Here is a 20177-nt window from a genome sequence, read left to right as displayed (position 1 = left end):
GAAAATTAGATGTTCTAAACATATAAATACATTCTTCCACAAGCCACTTCTTAAATTTGGAATAAATCCTGCTGTTTTGACAGTTGCCCAGTTTTACCATATAGAGAGCCATGACCTGAAATTTACAGTAAAATTACAAACTTGTTTTTCTCCTTGCTCTCGGGTGGGAAATGAAATTAACAATGCTCACTATTAAGTTGTATTTATTTGCTAATATGTATTTATTCACTAATATTTACTAATCTGTGTGCACAGCCATATGTGCCACAGTTTGTGTGTGGCTTAGGGCAGCTCTCAGGACTCCACAGGTCCCAGGAAAGGAGCCTTGGCCTATCTACTTGCTGAGCATCTCAAGGGTGGTGATCACTAGTAAACAACTCACCTCAAGGCTTTCCACTCCCTATTGAAGAAGACAAACATTGCAACAGCAATCACAAACAAGTATGTTATTTGCAAAAAATGCTATTAGAATTTTCTCTCCAATGGAAATGCCACATTGCCAGTTAGCACATTTATAAGAGAAAAATCTGCACAGTGAACATACCTATAGTGAGGAGATGGTGACAATTGGATGACTCATCTGTCTTTTCTGACTCAGGTAATGTGGTGAGGGGCGGAGCCTCTGGAGTAGATACCCACTCAAGATCCCGCTTGTGATGTAGGAAACCCCTGCACACATTCTCATGCTCCTCTGAATAAAAGTCTGTGATGGTTTAGATTTTTTTATAAAGAGCTCTCATTTTTAAATAAAAATCAGTGAGAGATACCTAGATAATAATGTTCTGCAGGGCTTGGTGTAGAAAACAAGGGTCAGTAACAATGTCCTTTCATGGGTGCTTTAGCGAGCCGATGCATGCAGAATCAATTCTATCTTTTTGTTCCAACTCTGATAAGGTCATAGAACAATGACCTCCATGTCAGCTTACTTGGCAAACACATGAATACAACCAGCCCTCAACAGTGGAACATGCCTTTATCTTCCCACTTGGGCCGTTCTCACCGGCTTTAGTGTAAGTGGAAAGGATTTAAAGCGAAAGCTCCAGGGCTTGCTGGAGCCCACAGCATGGCACCACCCACAGATGCTTTCTGAGGACTTGACACCGGGGATTTAACTGTGAGCCTTTGGCATGATGTAAATGAAAAGGGTGGGAAAGCAGAAGGGTGAGAGAGGGAGAGAGGAGCAGGAAGGGGAGGGGAAGAGGGGCCATTTAAGCAGTGCCAACTGATCTCTCCAGGGGAGCTGAGCTGCCTAAGCAGAACTTAAGGGGTCTAAAACAAAACCCCTCTCCCCACCCCCACCACAAAGATCCAGTAGTTCCCAAATAACTTAATTCAAGTATAAGTGTTGCTGTTAGAACATCCCCTCAACACACACACACACACACACACACACACACACACACAAAATAGGCTGCCATTTAAATTTAGCTAGGCAACTGAGTCCCCTACTGCTTCCTAAGCAATATTATTCAATGAAAAGAATTCTTCTGTATTTTAAAATTATTAAAAATCGTTTTGTCACAAATGTAGAAAAGTCATCAGTGTGATCAAGGAAGGTATCCCATGGGCCTGGCCTCCACATGCATGTGCACATGTTCACCCATTCATATAAACATAAATACACACCACATATGAACACATATGCAAAATTAATTTACCAAAGTACTTGCTGTATTTGAAAAGCAATTTCTTCAAAAATTACCACTGAACAGACATGAACAAATTAGAAAGTAGAAGCCAAGATGTGCAATTCTCTAGTCAAAAGAAGCACAATTTATAGGAGATAACTCATGGTACGCCCAGAGACCTTCGGTTTTTGGTTGGGAGCCTTGTCTTTAATGGTGAGCTCTTTCTCCAGCCCACAGTCAGAGAGCTTACTTGACTTCGTTCCCTAAACTATTTTGTAGAGGAAAATAGGTTGGCTATGGCTATTGTGCCCATCATTTTCCCAGTACTCTAACAAAGTCCTGAGATAGTTGACTTCTCAGGAGGAAAGGGTTATGTTGAGTCACAGTTTCAAAGGTTTTGTTTCATGGTGGCTTGGCCCTGTTGCTTTCGGACTGTTCTGGTACAGGGCATCAAGGCAGTGACATGTGGCAATGGAGAACTGTTTCCTCATGGTACCCACAGAGCACAGGAGAGAGCCACAGCAAGGTGCCATCTCCATAGTCCCTTCAGGAGTGTATCTCCAGTGACCTGACTTCTTTCCATTAGGTCCGCCACCTAAAGGCTATACCACCTGCCCCAAGATTGGCAACCCCTAAAGTAAATGGACCTCTGCATATCAATCATCAATCAAAGAAATGCCTCGTCACAGACAGGCCAATCATTCTTGCCAGGTGGCTCTAGTTTGTGTCAAGTTGACAAAAACACAGCACAACTGACCCCTTGCAATTTAACACACAAACACAGTACTATTCAAACACAACCTTTCCTTTCTTGTTATGAGAACCAAGTAAACAGCGACATCTCAGAAAAATACTGGGAGGCCAGGAATTTCCATCAAGCTTAATAAGATAAGCTCAGGAACTTTGGGAAGGTGGTCGAAAGCTTGCCACTCCGGAAGGGAAAGGTTAATTAATATTCCTCAGACCACAGGGTGAGAACCAACCTGTGGGCAGGGGCACATTCCAAAGGGCAGACCTTTGCCCACCTTCACACAAGGGAAGTCCTTGCCACCTTCCCTGAAGACCAATCAGCTTTAAAAGTCACACTGTTTTGCCAATCACACTGTGTCTAATGGCTGCTGCCCTGAAAATTGTATAAAAGCTCACTGAGCAAGCTGTGCAGGCTCTTCTCCTTAGGGTCTGGGATGGCCCTAGTGCACTGGAACAACAAAAATACTCTTGCTTTTTGCATCAATCAGGCTCCGTGTGGCTCCACTCAGGGAGTCTCTGTTAAGCTAAGGCTTGACAGTCTTACATTGTGTATGCCCAAGTGATTATGTTAATATAAACATCACAACATGAAACATGGTCCAACTTTTTTGTTTGTTTGTTTGTTTGTTTTGTTTTCGAGACATGGTTTCTCTGTGTAGCCCTGGCTGTCCTGGAACTCACTCTGTAGACCAGGCTGGCCTCCAACTCAGAAATCTGCCTGTCTCTGCCTCCCAAGTGCTGGGACTAAAGGTGTGCACCACCACAGCCCAGCAATGGTCCAACTTTTAAAAGTCACACAGTCTCTAAAACTATCAACACTTAAAAAACAAAGTTTAATATCTCTTTAACATATCCCAAAATCTCTTAAACTATGGGCTTCTGCAGAATCCAAAATAAACAACATGCTTTCCTATTCCAATAGGGAAGACCCAGGGCATAGTCACAAGATCTAAGCAAAACCCAAATCCAACAGTCAGGAGTGAAAGAGGAAATACTTAGTTTCCACGGTTGTTCCAGAGGTTTTTGTCCATGGTCAGTTGGCCCAGCTGCTCCAGGTCTAAGACCAAACATCATGTCAGGGGCTGGCACAGAAGCAATGAGGCTCTAATCATAACAAGAGGAGAGAAGCTAGGGTTAAACAGCCCCTCTAAGGGATTAGCCTCAGTGACCTTCCTTCCTTTCCTCACCTCAAGTCCCACTCCACTCCAACACTACCATCACTTATGGATCAAGTCTGCAGTGTATGCGCAGCCTTTAGGGAAGAATTAGCAAGCAGAGACTAGGAGGGATGTAATTTCCCCACACCTATGGTGGGCTTGAAATCTTGAAATTGACTCGAGCACACCCACAAAGGATAGTCTCCTGTTTCTTGTTCTCATTTTAATAGATTTGTAGTTTCTGGATGAGTGTTTGCCTTCACATATGTCTGTACACCATGTGTGTGTCTGGGACGCATAGAGGTAAGAAGAGGGTATTAAGAACTGGAGTTTTATGTGCTGTGAGCCACCATGTGCATGCTGGAAACTGAACCCAAGTCCTTTGAAAGAACAGTAAGTTCTTTTAATCACTGAGCTATCTCTCCAGCCTGGGGGAGATAGTGTCCTGGGGGAAAAATGCTACATTTTTTATTCACTTATTTTGGGTGTCTCCATATCTATGTGAATGCACAACTGCTGTGGTGCATGTATGTAGAGGTCAGAGGACAACCAGGAATTTGATTTTTCTCCTTCTACCATGTGGGCCCCCAGGAATCAAACTCCCCCAGATCCTCAAGCAAGTACTTCTACCGTCTGAGCTATCTCAGCAGCAGCCAGCCTAACCTTCCTTGTGCCCTAAGAAGTCTTTGGAGCAGCATGGGAGAATGGAAGAAACAGTCCCTTGAAACTGCCTCAGGTGGGTCAAGAAAAGAAGACCACTATATAGGATAGTCTGAAGCTGAAAGGGATGGGTTAATCACAGGAGTGTGGAGGACCCGGGACAGGCCAGAGGCACGGGGGGGGGGGGGGGGGGGGGGGGGGGGGGGGGGAAGAGTTTAGAGCAGAGGGAGATGTAAAATTTAAAAAGCAAGGTGACAGAGATGATAATGAATATTAAGAACTACAGCTGAAGCAGAGGCCCCTGGGGACCGCGTATGAAATCTCCTGGACACCCTGCTGTAGAGAGAGGAAAACCTTAGAAAGAATGAAAGAAAGAGAGAGAGAGAGAGAGAGAGAGAGAGAGAGAGAGAGGGAGAGGGAGAGGGAGAGGGAGAGAGAGGGGAGAGGGAGAGGGAGAGGGAGAGGGAGAGGGAGGGGAAGAGGGAGAATGAAAGCAGGGTTGTAGTTCCTGGTGTGGACAGGCTCCTTGTCTGGGCTGGTTTGTTCTGGCAGCTGAGATCCAGGTCCTCAAGCTAGGACATAGAGTAGGTAGGAACCCTGGGCCTTTCTCCAGCTTTGGGTCTTGTTTTGTTTTTCCCTCCTGTGTTTCTTCAGAGACCAAATTTTTTTTTTTCTGGAGCAACACATTCTTTCCCCATGTGGCTAATATCAACCAAGATTCAAATAATAAAAATCCATCCTTGATAGACTGTTTAAAGAGTTTTGATTCCACCTGGAGAGATGGCTCAGGGGTTAAGAGCACTGACTGCTCTTCTGAAAGTTCAAATCCCAGCAACCACATGGTGGCTCACAACCATCTGTAATGAGATCTGATGCCCTCTTCTGGTATGTCTGAAAACAGCTACAGTGTACTTACATATAATAATAAATAAATCTTAAAAAAAAGTTTTGATTCCCCCTGTAGACTGAAGATAAGATGATACTGTGTGGAGCAGCTGTTAGGAGAAAATGAAGACATCCACATGAAGTTGAACACTGCCCAAGCCTGGATAACAGTCCAGTCTCTAGGAGACTTAACAGGTCCTGCCTGAAACCTACTGAGTAAAAAGTCTTAGCAGAACAAGACTGGGAATTTGAATTTTACTAGGCTCAATGGCTTCCCTTTCCTCCCTTTCTGAAAGTCGAACAAAGAACAAAAGTTGGGGTATAGTTTACAAGACATCAGCAAATCCTGGTTAGGGGCCTTGTTTTGAAAAATAGGCCAAGACCTCCACATCACGTCACCAGAGTTCAGGCTGTCGTGCAGAATCTTCACGACTGCTAAGAGTAGAGCCCAGAGTCCAGAGGAGCATCTCAGGTGGTGGCTTCTAAACCCAGAAACCTAAAGAATTCTGGGGCACTCCTTAAACTCTGTTTAAGCCAACCAAAATCCACTCTTCACAGAGGGGCCTGGGAATCTAAATTTAACAAGTCCTCCCAGGTGACTTTTATCACTAGGCAAATTAGGTAACAGGCTTGAAGTCCATGTTTATTGAGCACACACCTGTCCTGTGTAGTGTTAAAGCTCTTTCATGTGGATGTTATTATTTTCTTCTAACAACCCTCATCTTCAGTTCACAAGGGAGCCACCCCCTCTAGCCAATTAAGGATGGATTTTACAGTTTGAGTCTCAGGGTAACCTCATTTCCATATCTCTAGTCTCTTGATTTAGATTTTAAACTCCCTCTCACCTTGAGATTGCCTTTTACAAAGGGCCCCACAGACTTCACTGAATAAAACAGAGGAGCTTATGCCTCCGGGTCCTCATAAGGAACCAATCAATGACTCCTTCTGCTCTTTGTCCAAGAGAGCTTGGCGGTTTAAGATGTTACCTTGATTTGGAGATTTGAGACAGAAGTTGGCTGCAGAACCTGTTATTGAGAGCGAAGATCTTTTGAATAACACTGAGAATTGGAGTCCTGCAGAAACTGAACCAGGAAAAGGAAAACAAAATGATCATCTGTTTGTGCTGGCTCTGCAAGCCCGTGTGCTGGCGAGGCCGGAGAATTTCAGCTGCTAAGAAAAAGGTAATGGATATTTCCAGTTTCCTGTCACACCCTCCTCCCACATTCTTATCCTCATGCTCATCGGTCTTTGGAGACACATAGTTCCCAGTTTACTAAAAGCCCACACTCATCCGTCCCATTCTGTTGATTCCTCTTACACTTGTCCGGGCTTTACAATTTGTGCATCCTAATACTTTCCACATCTGTGTTTATTCATTTACACAAAAGCAGACACTTCCAAGCTGTGTCCCATTCATCTCTACCCCAGGGACAACCAGAACAAATAATGTTTGAATCCTCTGTCTTCTCATCGGCAGTATCCTGACTCCTTGCTCTGTAATTCAGAATCCCTCTCTAGAAACTTAAAACACTTATTAAGTACATACTGTTGGTTGTTCTTCTACTTGATCCTAACAAACTCAAGGTACCAATACTTTTCTTTTTTTTTCCTGGCAGATAAAACTAAAAGAGTGGTATTTTTAAAGTTCAATATTTTTTTTCTAATCTGTGTCTGTAAGATTCTTCAGCAAATAAATGTGATGTTGTGGAAAGAGTGTGAAGTCCACCACAGTTACCATGTTACTGGGGCTTTGGGGTCCCCTTTGGAGGTTACTAGTCCCATTTGTAAAAAGAATTTAGGAGTGGACACAAAAGGAAGCTTAAAGACATTTTGTTAGACTTTAAAAAGAAAAAGTCCAGCCGGGCAGTGGTGGCACACACCTTTAATCTCAACACTTGGGAGGCTGAGGCAGGAGAATTTCTGAGTTTGAGACCAGCCTGGTCTACAGAGTGAGTTCCAGCACAGCCAGGGCTACACAGAAAAACCCTGTCTCAAATAATCAAAAAAAAAAAAAAAAAAAAAAAAAGAAGAGAAAAGGAAGAAAGAAAAAAAAAGAAAGAGTGCAGGGCAGGAAGCTGTAAGTCTCAGCAGCATCCTGGAGAAATGGAAGCTACTACAAAAGGCTCCATAAGGGATCCAGCTCTGACATTGCTGGCAGCTGCCTGGTGCGGAGAGGAGCTGAAGAAGATGAGGAGAGCCCGAAGTGTTAGAAAAAGCATGCATAGAAAAAAAGAAAAGAGGGAAAGAGTTACAAGTTTCTGTGTGATTCAGAAAAGTGGGCAGAACCCAGGCTCCGGGCTTCAGCTCTGTGACTGCTCTTGAGTAGAGAAATTCCAGGGAAGAAAAAGTGCATGGTCTAGTTAAAGGGACAATTATTCATCCTCTCTCTTTAGCATGAGCTAAGGTAAACCCTCTTTCCTGAGGGGTGGACTCTTGGCCAGGTGATTGGCCCTTTAGGATGAATGAGCTCCATGTTTTTAGTAGCTGGTCTCCATCCAGGCCAGAGAACGAGCTTTCCCTAACGGGCCTCCACAGAGCCCTGATCAAGGCTTCAGTAATGGTGCTTTGTACCAAGCTTAACAACCTGAGTTCAACCCCTGTACCTTACATGGAGGTAGGAGAGAACCAACTACACACACACACACACACACACACACACACACACACAGAGTAAATAAGTGGGTTTTTTTAAGTAATTTGTTTGTTGGTAGATATGATTTCAAAGTCTGCATGCATTCTTCTTGTAATACTCAGTGTTCCAGCATTTTCTTCATTCACTGAATCACGTGTGTGATTCCCACAGGGACATGGAAAACAGGCATGTGGTGCTTCCTCCCAGAGGCACAGTGCACACTGAGTGGAAATATTATCACTAGAACAGCTGTTGATTTCTCTACCTAGCCAAGCCAACCTCACCAACCTACCTATAAATGCAACAAATGAAAGGCACACCAACTAAACAGACTGCCCTAGCTCTTCCACCAAGCACAAACATCCCGTGCTGTCACTTGAATACAGAACTATGGCCTGGGCAGCCACAAGTTTGACTCACTCACACCCAGAGTGACCTCTGGCATGGTGTATCTCTACTTGGCAGATCATGCCCACTCAAAGATGAGGAATGACCTTCTGACTGATGAAGAGTTTTAATGATTCAGTACAGGGAAGACTTTCTCTCTGTCACCTATTGAAAGTTGCTCACTTGGCACTTATAGAAATTAAGTCAGAACACCATTGCTTAATAATTGGTGGGTCCATATGTTCTGTCTTGTGTCTTGTATATACAGTAGTAATCTTCCATTTGGTGACTTAACTGTAGAGTAATGAAGTGGTATTAAGCTGTAGATCTTTCCCAGGACTATGAGATATGTATGTGTGTGTGTATATATATATATATATATATGTATATATATATATATATATATATCATAAGTTGTGTCCTCTGACTTGATTGTTGTTCCTGGATTGTCTCCCATGTGAGACTAGCGTGGGCTTGCTAGATGAACTACCGGTTCGTAAACATAGTCAACCCAGCTCTACCCCTTTACCCATCACCTCAGCCTCTATCCTATTTCACAATTTGTTTCTCTTAACGCTCACATTTTTGTAGCTTCTTCTCTATGCAATACAGCACTCTTTCTTTTTGTTTTTCTATGTTTAGCATGGAACCCAGGGTATAAAACATACTAGACAAGTGCTTGTATACTGGGCCACATCTCCAGCCCACAGATAATTTTAACAGCAAACCAAATCCTCTACTTCTTTACTCTCTAAAATATTTAAACTGCTTTCTAATTTTACTTATAATAGTTTCAGATGTCATGTGAAATCTGCTTGGGTCCAGGCCAACATCTCTGACCCCATCTAATTCCTCATTGCATAAATATTTTTGGAATGAACCAGTAATGTTTTTCTGGGACTGGAGAGATGGCTCAGTGGTTAAGAACACAGACTATTTTTGAAGAGGATGTGAGGTCAGTTCCCTGTACTTATATAGGGCAACTTCTGACTGTGTGTAACCACTATCCAGGTGAGTCCAGTGCCCCCTGCTGGCAACTATAAGCATTGCATTTACATGCAGGACCCCTCCCACTCAGGCACAACCATATATGCCTCATTTAAAATAAAATGAAATAAACATTTTTTCAACTTTATAACTTACGGAAACTTCGCAAAACTATTGTGCTAGAATATATAACATGAATTCCAGGTAGCCATCTGGATGACAACTAATTGGTAAGTATTATTGGTAAACACATCTATTATCAGTCACTAGCTCTGCTTTGTCAATAATGGAATGCTAAACTTTGCTGGCTCCTTGCCAGCAGGTCCAGGCAAGAGAAGAGAGTTTCCGGCCCCGCCCTCTCCAGGGCTGAGAGGGATGGCAAGTGTCGATGGTCCAAAAGAAACACATCCAGGATGGGAGTCTGTCAAAGCAGGAACTCAACTTTATGACACCAGCCTCTCCCTTATATATGTTCGGAACATAGGGAGGGAGATTTTTGGTGGGATAAGATAGGAGGTGGGGAAGGGTGACGGAGGGTACGGAGTGATGACAGGGCCAATGGCAAGGCTCTACCTTAGCAACGGTGGAGGTTACGGAGTGATGGCAGGGCCAATGGCAAGGCTCTACCTTAGCAACGGCGGGGCAAACAGGTCTTGTTGAGTCATCCCAATACGGAAGTGACTGAGACAGGTTTAAACTTGAGCCAGACTTAGACTCTCCCACAAGGCCGCAGAAACTCGAGCCAGGCTCAGGTTTGTCTTCAAGGTCCAAACCAGGGCCAAAATGGGGCCCAACAAAAACTTCATCCCCACTATACCTCAGAGGCAATTTGTGAAAGCCATACGCTTTCATTTTCTGGTTGCCTGATAGTTAATAGGGCAAAAATGAAATTCTTAAATTTCATACATACGGAATTTTTCAAAGAATTTTCACCAATTATTATTATTATTTTACTAAGTTTACTAGAGCTTAGATTCACTAACAACACCCAGCCAACTGACAGCAACTATTCAGAACTCTAGGAAGGGAAGTACCAATACTGTCATGATCTAGGAATAGTTGACAAACAGTAAGTTGTTACTGGGCTTTGGGTCAGTGATGGGCAGGTTTATTACTATGCTGGCTTCCTCCCAAGAATCCTCATGCTATCACACTTGGATAAATGATCATGAAGCAAACATAGACCACAGATAAAACCCACAATTCTACCTGAGCAAATCCAATGAAAAGCAGCCTAGATTGATAGTTCAACATATAGTTAGAGAAGTAAACGAGTCCAGGTAAAAATATATAATTACTTTGAAGAAGGCTGTTTTTTCAAGATTATGATTCCCTTAACCACCCCCTTCTTAACCAGTATTTATTTATAGCAGCTAGGCCCTTGAGTGCAGGAAAGTCATGCTTTAAGATTCAGACTGGGCTCCTGCTGAATTGGGCCATGGGCATGTTTTATGACCCAGTACAAGGGATGGGCCACATTGCATTTTTGAAACTAACCCATTTTACGCTGAAAGTTCATTTTTGATTCACTCTCAAATAGCAAAGAGAAAAAGTCATTTTTCTAGACATTTTTAATTTAGCCTGAAAGGAAACCCAGGGGCTTAAAATGCTTTAACTATTTTAATGTAATTAGAAAATGTCATTTAATGCCTTATCTCCAAAATACAATCTCTTGAAATAAACCTGAATGACTCAAGTGTGCAGAATCAGCAAACACATGCAGACTAAGAGGGCAGATTGACATTAATGGGTTTCGATATATCCGCTGAGAAGCACATGAGTGTCACAAGCTTTCATCAGTCCAGGAAATACAGACAAGTCAATGGTACAAAGAGTATCTCAAAAGGATGTTCACTGATCAAAATGAACTCCGGCTCATTGGTACACTTAGAAACGGCCTGTTTTCTACCTGAAAATCTTCTAACGTGGGGCTGGAGGGATGGCTTAGTGGTTAAGAGTGTGTCTTGCTTTGTAGAGGACCTGAGTTCAACTACCAGCCCCCAAATCAGGCAGCTCACAACCATCTGCTACTCCAGCTAACCTAACACCCTCTTAGAGCCTCTAAGGCACCTGATCTCTCTGTCTCTCTGTCTCTCTCTGTCTCTCTGTCTCTCTGTCTCTCTCTCTCTCTCTCTCTCTCTCTGTCTCTCTCTGTCTCTCTCTGTCTCTCTCTCTCTCTCTCTCTCTCACACACACACACACACACACACGTACACACATAAAAATAAGTCTTTTTAAAAAATCTCCTAATGTGAAAACAAACAACAAACATATCTATCATCCAATGCTAACAACTTCCCTTTTAAAGAAGAGAAAGGACTTGCAAGGAGGCAATTCAGCCCAGAGTTCACAAGACACTTGAGCAGAGATTAGGGGCTTTGTTTGCTAGCTTTGGGCTATTGAAGGTGGATCCAGGCCTCCTCAGAGGCACAAGCCAGAGCACACCCTAACCCCAAACAGTTCCTGAAAGGAAAGAGACTGCTTAAGTAAACCATCAGTGAATTTTTATGCTGCAGTGGCCTTTCCAGCATCCACTCTATGTGAGATCTAGTGTTATTTATGTAACTGTTAATATGGCTAGAAATACAGAAAATTGAATTAGGTACTCAAAAAAGATTGACAGTTTCTTTCTTCCTTTCATCTAATTTAGGGAATTAAAGAAACCAGGAGTAAACATTGGGTACCCAATCATGTTCTGATTCCAATTGTTTTTACCCAACCACTATTTTAACATTAATTACTCATTTTTAATTAGCATCAATTCATTTTTCAAACAAAGCTTACACTTTAAAGTATCTTTAGCACAAACTGCAGTAAAGAACTTTTTAAATAAGAGATACAGTCATCCTTTAATTTCCATGGAAGATTGTTTTCAGGACTCCAGGGGCTACAAAATTCACAAATGGGGTGGGGAAGATGGCTCAGCGGGGAAAATGCTTGCTGTTCCAGCAGGAAGAACTGATTTTCAATCCTAGCACATATCAAAGCAAGGTGTAACACTGGCCTTCACACACATATATAAGTTCACCCCCACATGAACCTATTCAAAAGATAAATAAAAAGTAAAATAAAAATTTAATGGTGGGGTCCTTGGGTAATATGTATATGTGTGTGTATATGTATGTGTATATATATATTATATATGTGTATATGTGTATATATATGTGTATATATATTTTAAAGCATTTCTAGATTACTTATAACACCCAATGTAATATAAATTTTATGTAGCCAATTGCTAGCCTGACTCGCTTAGAGAATTATGACAAGAAAATGGATCTTCATAGTCTGATAATACAATTTCATTTTTACAATTTATTTTATGTGTATGAATAACTTTGCATGTATATATTTATGTATACCAAATGCATGTGTGACGTCAACAGAGTGCAGGAGAAGGAATCAGATCCCCTGGGACTGGGAGTTGAGATATAGGGATGTTTGTGAGCCAATAGGTGGGAGCTAAGAATTCCTGAGTCCTCCGAGAGAGCAATGAATACTCTTAACCAATATGCTATCTTTCTATTCTCAATAGATTCTTGTCTGCTTGGTTGGTTTTAGCATTATTAGTTAGTTGAATAGCTAGATGTGAAACCTGCCAACATGGAGAGAGAACTGTATTTCAAACCAAAAACAAACCACCCCAGGCTGAAAGGAGAGAACATGCACTTCTGTAAGTTGTGTTTCCATGAGAAGAGAATGTACATGTGTTTCACTTGACAAAACCCTTTCCACACAGCAATACATTTTAGCTTGCTTCTAGATTCTGAGTACATGGATCCAGAGATCTGTAGTGACATTTCTGGAATTTTGGTCTCTTAAAAAAAAACCACAGAAATATTATAAGAATATGTTTCCATTTTAATCCCAGGTGTGGAATAGGGGCTGCTTCAGACTGCCCACACCCGCTGACTAGGGGCTGCTTCAGACTGCCCACACCCGCTGACTAGGGGCTGCTTCAGACTGCCCACACCCGCTGACTATTTGCCTGGAGCAAGAGGCTTGGCTTTGCCTCACACACAGGTATTTTCTGCAATTGTGTGACATTTGGAATTCTTGGGACTCTTCAGAAGGTATATAATGGATCCCGAGAGGCAGGTGGGTTGGTTGTTGGTTGCTGCTGGTCAGTTGTGGACAAAGAAGAAACAAGAAGAAATTAGATATTCTGACAGAGAAGTGCAAATTTACTCCAAGGAACTTGACACCCCTAATCAGCTGGAAGTAGTCTAATGGTAAGGTGGCCCCCTTTCCCCTCCATCTTTTTTTCTCTCATATCTACAGTTAAGGGCTTGAAGGGAGGAAAAAGAAAAAAGAACCCACAAAGTATCAAAAGACCAGCTACAGAGAGAGCTAGGGAAAATCATCTATCCAGAACTTGCTACTTACCAATTCAGTGCAGAGTTTGGATCCACAAGGTCACTCTTGAATCATGGGCCTAACTGGAGCTCAACTGTGGCAGAAGGAGCCAGTGCACAGCCTGCACAGCTCTCTCCTGAGGGATGGATGGGTGACATGGCAGAAGGAGCCAGTGCAGAGCCTGCTCAGCTCTCTCCTGAGGGATGGATGGATGGTGGATGGGTGACATGGCAGAAGGAGCCAGTGCAGAGCCTGCTCAGCTCTCTCCTGAGGGAGATGGATGGTGGATGGGTGACATGGCAGAAGGAGCCAGTGCAGAGCCTGCACAGTTCTCTCCTGAGGGAGATGGATGGTGGATGGGTGACATGCTGCAGTCTCCCCCAGAAGCAGCTTCTTCATTGGACTTCACTGGGATCAGATGAGACTATGTGTGGCCAGGATCACCACCAAGCAAGGACTAAAGTCTGAGCCTCAGACAGGGCCAACCAATGCAGGCAAGTATGTAGACTGCATAAGAATATATACTGCGTACAGCTGGGCCTAGAAAGGGCCCACTGCCAAGGGACAACTCTCTCAGGACTTTCTCTTCCTCCCTCATCTCAGTCCCTTGGCACATTTACTTTATCATTCTGAGAACCAGCTACATTTTCTGCACCTCTGGGACTCTGTGGAATAAATGACACATAAGATCTTTTAAATTTAGATGTTAGCACCCCTGACTCCAAATGTGCCATTTATTCCAAAAGAAAAACACTAATGTTGCATGGGCTGAATGTGCACCCAGGTGTAGGGAGCCATCTGCATGATTACAACTTCCCCTTGATGGAACCCGGTGGGTGGAAGCATGAGAGAGTGACAGAAAGCAGGAAAGGAGTAACAGAATTGAGAAGCCCTTTAGAGCAGTGGTCCCCAGCCTTCCTGGTGCTGCCACCCTTTGATGCAGTTCCTGTGCTGTGTCCATCAACCACCAAATTAATTTCCATTGCTACACCATAACTGTAATTTTGCTACTTTTTTTCTGTAAACACCTTTTATTCAGTTAGCCACACTAGCAGGCAATTTTTCCATGCCAGAAAGGAGTCATGCCTTGATTTTTCCTGATTCCAAAATGTTTATCAAATCCTGTGTCTCCCAACAAATGAAATGTCCATTGTCAGCGATACCGAGACACGCTCCTGTGGGAAATGGAGGTGAGACTCCTGTCTGAGTGTGCAGCGTGAGCAGGAGGGTCGGCCTTCCTCTTCTTCTTTACAGATCTATTCCTCCTAAAGTATCATTCTGGAGAACTGGGAATGACCGACTAACGGGTCAAGGGAAGAAAGGGCTTGGGGAGCGCACACCATGGACACAAGTGAAATTAAAATTGTACAAATTCAAGCAGTTTATAATAGACTACTCCGAGACACCAAAGGCTGGTTGAAGGAATCCACCATTCTGCAGGAGCCGGGGCTGTGTGGAGATCTGAGCCAAGCAATTCACTGCCTTGGAGTTGTAATCCCCTGCCCACACCAACGTCTGGTTTCTGCACCATGCCTCCAGGAGGAGGGCCTCTCATCCCACCATTCAGCCTACCATAGGGGGCAGGAGGGGGACCTCCAGGTTCCTGAAGGCAGTTATCCCTGCAGTTGCCTTCCCTGGGAGCTTAAGCCTTCTCTTCCACACTCAGGCAGACAGTGCCTCAGAACATGATGGACCTATTAATAAGGACCTTCTGAACAGGTTCAGAATCATCAAACAACAAAACCAAAATTGGGTAACTTCCCACCACTGTTTATGTGCAGCTCCACGTTCCCATAATTTTGGAAAAAAATCTTTCAGTTCCGACTTGTCAACCTCATGTGGCAGGTTTCTAATGCTGTCAGGGCACCTCACCATCCTTCAAGGTTCCACATCTCCTGGTTCACCAGCCTTACAGATTGACTAGGGCCCTCTCTGAGGAGGGATATTGATCCATTGCTCTCAAACTCTCTGATCTCTCTGAGGCCTTTGGGGTGGGATCTGAGAGTCAGGCTTAGATTCTGGATGGGGTTGTGATGCTGGCACTTTGACCATATGAGGTGGAGTCCCTGTCACTGGAACAGCCCCACTGGGAGGAAGGCTCTTACTAGTCACAGATGCCCAAGAAAAATGTCCTCAAATCCTCCTGTGCTGTGGCTATGTCTGCCAGGGCAGGGGAAGTGCTGTTCTGCACATCTTTGAGAGCAGCTTCTTCCACTGCACACTTAGGCTTGTCCTCTTGAAGGTCGGGCACAAGTTCCGGCTCTGGCTCTGGCTCCGGCTCTGGCTTCAGCTCTGGCTCTGGCTCCGGCTCCGGCTCTGGTTCCGGTTCCACAACAGGCTCTTCTAAATGCTCCTCCATGTCATTGCTGACAGTCTGATCATAGAAAGTTCAAGAATCATCAGGCACCACCTCTGGTTTCTGCTGTTTTTCTTTGGGTTCCTTTATTTCTTCCTCAGATTCCTCTTGAGGATCTGTAACAAAGCCACTGAAGACCTCATCTTGGTATATGAAGTTGTCATGAACATAGAATTTGTTGGCAACAGAGCCCTCAGGAGCAAGGACAAAGGTCTGCATGAACTCTACAGAGCCTGGTTGTTGTTGAACAGTAGCCCCATCATTTTGACCACCACGCCATCATTCAGAGTTGTGTAAGCATCCACATGGCGGATCTTGGTGTGGCAGTTGGTAAAGTTTTGTGACATCACTTTCTGTGGATTTCCTTCTGCCCATAGACTGCATCTGCTGGCTTCCCCTTGGAATATAAGCCCTCATGGGCATAGGAAGTGTTCTCTCCACAAAATCTTTGCAGCATGTCCGGGGCCTGGTTCAGCAGGGTGTAGTACTATCCCACAAACTCCTGCCGGACCAGCAGGGGACTAGGTGTCTCCATAACCATCACTTTGGTGGATTCAACCTGTGCGGCTGAAACTGAGGACAGGGTTGCTGCATGGGAGGAGGTGGCAGCATTCTCTACTGTTATGAATTGTAATGTAAATATTTTTGGAACTGGACGTTTACCAAAGAGGTCATGACACACTGGTTGAGAATTGCTGTTTTAGACCAATTTAAATGATGAAGAAACCAAAGTTCAAGAGATCCTGGTTGATGCCTATAGCAGCCCAGTGCTGAGTCCCAGGCTCTTCAGCTCTCAGCACAAAGTCCCATCCAACCATACACATACTGTTACACAGTGGATGAGCAATGCGCCTCCCCCCGCCCCAGGCCCCTGGGAACTCTTGGTCCTCAGCTGGAGACACACTTTTGGAAGTGGGGTCTAAAGGAAGGAAGTGGCTAGCTGACTGGTTGGCCTTATAGGTTACAGCCTGGCCCTGGTTCCCACCCAGCTGTAAGCCCCCTACCCTCCCCACCTCACATCATGCTTTTCCATGGCCCTCATTTTCTCCTCAGCTGTAAGCTTCCCCCAACCCCATCGCACCTTTCCCACTCCTATGCATCTTCTCTCCAAAGCTGTCAGGCAACATAAACCCTTACTTCTTTAAGTTGCTTCTTTCAAGAACTTGGTCAAAGCTTTGAGAAAAGTAACACACTTGAGCAACAAAAGGAGATACTTGTATTTATTGGTATTTTTAATTCTATAAAAAAAGGGCTCAAAATTATATCTTAAGCCAAGTATGCACCAAGAAAGATCATTCCCGTGTTCTAAAGGCGAGTTCTTTAGTAAGTAATCATCTTTATGATACCTGACTCACACCCTCTTCCTGTTAACACCTTTCTGTATGGTAGCCTCATGCTACAAGGAAAGGCTGCTCGAGGGTCGGTTTCCAATCACCAGCTCTCAGGTACTTAATGAGCTGTGTCACTAGGAAAAACAAACAAACAAACAAACAAACAAACATGATTCTGCAAGGAATGAGCAAGCTCTTCTAGTTCTTTTTCTCCATCCCCACTTATGCTCTAAGTGCCTCCATACCTGAGCCTACTTTATGATCTGCACGGCAGAAGCTTGAATCTCACGGTGCTTAATATAGACAGATCAAGACTTGCCTCCTACCACACACAGTGCCTCAGTTATGTCATTTAAAGTAGTTCACACTGTTACATGAATTAAAGTCCTTTATTACTGTGCCATAGCATTAAGAACAGCACTGAACTAAAATGGGATGTAGGGCTTTCTAGAACCTGTACTGTTATTTTTATGCTATAGCTGTTATATCATTAAATTGTGCATGTTCACATTTTTAGTGTCAAACAACTCAACACAGCTTAAAATGAAAAACAGCAATTCCCACTACAGCCCTCTCATTCCCCGGGGTGAGCCCACCCCTGTACCCTGTACTTGATTACACATTTTAACTGATATGCATACCTTTTGTTATGTTATAGTTATGTGAATTGGTGTTTAGTGTTATTATAAATATAAATGTAGTTTGATGATAACATGCAAATGTTATTTTATAGAGATATTAAAATATTTGGTTTTTACTCTTAGACACTTTAAGATGTTTAAGTATCTGTTGACGTGTGTCTATGTGTGGATAGATGGATGTGTGTGGGTGCCATGAGTGCATGTGAAGGTCAGATGACCACTTGCAGGCATTGCTTCTTTCTTTCTACCATGTGGGGTCCAGGGGTTGAACTCAGGTCTTCAGGCTTGATAGCAAGCACCTTTCCCTCCTAAGCCATCTTAGCTAGACCATATTTTCAAAACTGAAAATTAAGAATTTAACCCTCTTGCTTTCTCTGTGTATATATACAATCACGTATCACTTGTAGTCCCCATAGATCCTTAGGGAATTTCATTATTGCATGAATTTATAGCATGGATATATGCAACCTGGAAAGTTATATACAGGTCTATTCCTTCAAATGGTTACTATACTAGCTGCAGTTAATAATTTGACTGCTGTAGTAAATTTCTTTAAATCAATATCTCACATGTTAGGTGTCATTCTTCCAAGGCAGAACTGAGAACATATTTATTCTGAGGCTGGGGATAGGTAAAAATTGTCACCTAAGTTCTTCCAATGACACATACCTCTACAAAACATGAGAAGTCTTCATGAGAAAGTGGTCATTTGCTGAATGGCTCTGTGGTGAACCGGAGACAGCTGGCCATGAGGCTTCGCCACAGCTGCCAGCGACACAGGGTCACTGTGCCGGTGTATCCCCGAAAGAGTCTCTGGGTAGAGACCCTGGCAATATGCTGTAAACATTCAATCCTTTCTCACCAGAACAGCCCATAAATAATCTAAGCAATCTAAAGTCACTGACTTTATTGTCTGTGTCTGCTTTAACTATAGAGTCTGCTGTTTCTGATTAAGAACACTGAATGGAAAATAAATAAATATAAAGAACATGACAGCTCCTAGGTATGATGGAAGGAAGTTTATTGTAGATAAAACAGAGAGCCATAGTGAGAGGCAGGGTCATCCGGGAAAGCCCAGAGTGGACATGACCCTTGGCCATGTGAGGAGAGGGAAGAGGCTACAGGAGAGAGGAGAGAGGGGAATCCAATGCAGCAGCCAAGATGGGAAAAGGGGTGGGGGAGCAGATAACCAAAGGGCCAGATTGTGTAAGGAAGACCCTCTGGGAGAAGAATGGCCCAATCCCTGGGCTGGAGAGTTGGTGGTGGTATAAGGGCAGGGTATGTCAGCCATTTTTCCCAGGGTCTGAGACTTAGGGAACTCTAGGTGAGATCACTGAACACAGAATGAACACTGGGAACCATTGTTTCCTCAGAATTTGCAAGACAGTGTTCTGCCATCTTTTCATCCTATCTTGTACTAGTCACCTCACTATCGCTGAAGCAAAGCATCTGAGAGAATCAACATAGAAAGGGGAAAGCTTTATTTCAGGTGACAGGCCAACCGTTTCAGTTCACAGTCAATTGACCTTGTTGCTTTTGAACTTGTTTGTGGTGTGTCAGATCTTATCATTAGGAATAAAAGAGAAAAAGGAAATGAGCAGGACCATAATTCCAAGGGCACTCCCTTCACACACACAGGCACATAAGATGAGAAAAAACTCTCACTAGGTCCTATCTCTTAAGGTCTCCACCATCTCTCAATAGTATCCAGCCAGGGATGTTCAAAATGCAAACAATAGTGAGTATGATGTCATGCTTTCTCTCAAGACTGTGAGTATAACTTATCGTTCCTCTCTGTAGGCTTTGATAATATTCTTTTTGAAATTCCTAATAAAGGGGCTAGAGAAATGGTTCTATGAGTAAAGTGCTAATTTACACAGTCCCAGGACATCCATGAGAAAGCAGGGTATGGCCACGCGTGCCTAGAATATTTACACCGGGGAATGGGAAGTATAAGACAGGAGGGTGACATGAGCTTTCTAGCCAGTCAACATAACTAAAAACAAACAGCAAGCTAAAGGCTCACTGACAGACCCTGTCTGAAGAGAGTAAGCTGGGGACAAATGAGACACCCCAGCAGTCCCTGTTAGCTTCCACAGTCATGCGCACATGTGTTCACATAAAGAAAAAAAAATCTTGTTAAATTCCCACAATGCATCACTTCGGGAGTCCCATTCCCATCTGAGTCCGCAGATCTAACGTCTACTGCTATCCAGGATGGCCTGTGATGCTGAGGGGCTCTGCCGTCTGGAAACTGTCACAGAGTTCTAGGAAATCTTTTCCCTAATCTTTCCTGGCAAGCAGTGTTATGCTCTACTTCAGGGGCACCAACAGTCAGATATTAGACTTCCTAGATTAATCTTTTTGCTTTCCTTTTTCATCCCATTTTCTATGCCCTGCCTCCTTG

The 20177-nt window shown here is 43.5% G+C and overlaps 1 pseudogene across 1 annotated transcript; it reads right to left on the bottom strand.

Moving 5' to 3' along the window:
- Positions 1–14679: 14679 nt before the first annotated feature.
- Positions 14680–16474, bottom strand: LOC116091868 (annotated as a pseudogene). The gene has a single exon (XR_004119096.1). The product of XR_004119096.1 is annotated as a ras GTPase-activating protein-binding protein 1 pseudogene (transcript).
- Positions 16475–20177: the final 3703 nt, after the last annotated feature.

The sequence above is a fragment of the Mastomys coucha genome, unplaced genomic scaffold (assembly GCF_008632895.1).
Source record: "Mastomys coucha isolate ucsf_1 unplaced genomic scaffold, UCSF_Mcou_1 pScaffold15, whole genome shotgun sequence".
Lineage (NCBI taxonomy): Eukaryota > Metazoa > Chordata > Mammalia > Rodentia > Muridae > Mastomys > Mastomys coucha.
Note: the sequence above shows the minus strand (reverse complement) of the source record. Positions and strands in the feature narration are given on the sequence as shown.